Below are 1,123 nucleotides of genomic sequence, written 5' to 3'. Positions count from 1 at the left end.
TGGTATAAATTGGGGAGGGGGAGGAGGAATATAAAAGGGGGATAAAGGGGGAATCAAGGGAAGGTCAAGGCGGACAGGTGGATATAAAGGGGGGCGGGGAGGATGCACAGGTAAAAAGAGGGGAAAAATAGGAGTTATAGAGGCGCAGTATAAAGGAGGTACAGGCAGGGTACAAAGGGGCTTATAAAGGGGAGGATGGGAGTAAAACCAGAGCCCAGTAGGCCCGTCCCAGCCCCTCCGTTTGTAGGGAGCCCACACTTCTTCCCAGCTGCCACAGCTCCTCCTCCACGTGGGACACCCCCACCACCATCACCCCCTCAGCTGATACCCCTCTGCCCCGCAGGGCAGGGGCCCCACCCCATTCAGAACATGGGGAGCCCCTCACTGTGGCATCAAGCCCACACGCTGCAGCTTCCTGGGGAATTCCAGCAGGTTCCTGGCTGGCTCCTTTGGGTGAGGCAGGGCAATGAGTGGTCCCTCGTGGACAGGGGATCCAGGCAGAGCCTGGATCGAGGGGTGCAGAGGGGGTGCCCCCATCCACAGCCAGGTCATTGCAGGAGTGGGCCATGGGGGGAATGATGGCCATAGGGACAGGAAGGTCCTGACCCAGCCCAGGGGAGCACATGGACCCCCAGCCCTTTGGAGACCCAGAGGAGAGAAGCAGCTCCAGGATGGACCCAGAGCTCTGCCGTGAACCAGCCCCCAAGGAAATCTGTCCCCATCCATGTGCGGGGCCCCAGCACGGTCCCGTGACCCACCACCTTGGCCCCAGTGTCTGGAAGGTTCTGCAGCCAGGCCAGACCTGGTGGTGCAGCCAGCACAGTCCCCCCGGAGCAAGGACGACCGCGAGGGTGATAGGGCTGATTGGCCCTGGAACACAGGACCCATCCCCAGGACCTTCCACTCCCAGCCAGGCAGCACCAGAAGCAGCAGAAAGCGCTGAGGCTCAGCATGTCCCAGAGGCACCTAGAGCACAGCAGGGATCAAGTGCTGGGACATCTGTGGCACAGGAGGATCAAGTGGGCTCCCCTCCACCCTCACCTCAAGTGGCTCCTCAGCCCTGCAGAGACCCCTGGCCCTTCCCCAATATCCCACACGGCCTGGTGGATGGGCCTGTGGGGAC

Source organism: Corvus brachyrhynchos, unplaced genomic scaffold (genome assembly GCF_000691975.1).
Source record: "Corvus brachyrhynchos isolate BGI_N302 unplaced genomic scaffold, ASM69197v1 scaffold511, whole genome shotgun sequence".
In the NCBI taxonomy this organism is placed as follows: domain Eukaryota; kingdom Metazoa; phylum Chordata; class Aves; order Passeriformes; family Corvidae; genus Corvus; species Corvus brachyrhynchos.
Note: the sequence above shows the minus strand (reverse complement) of the source record.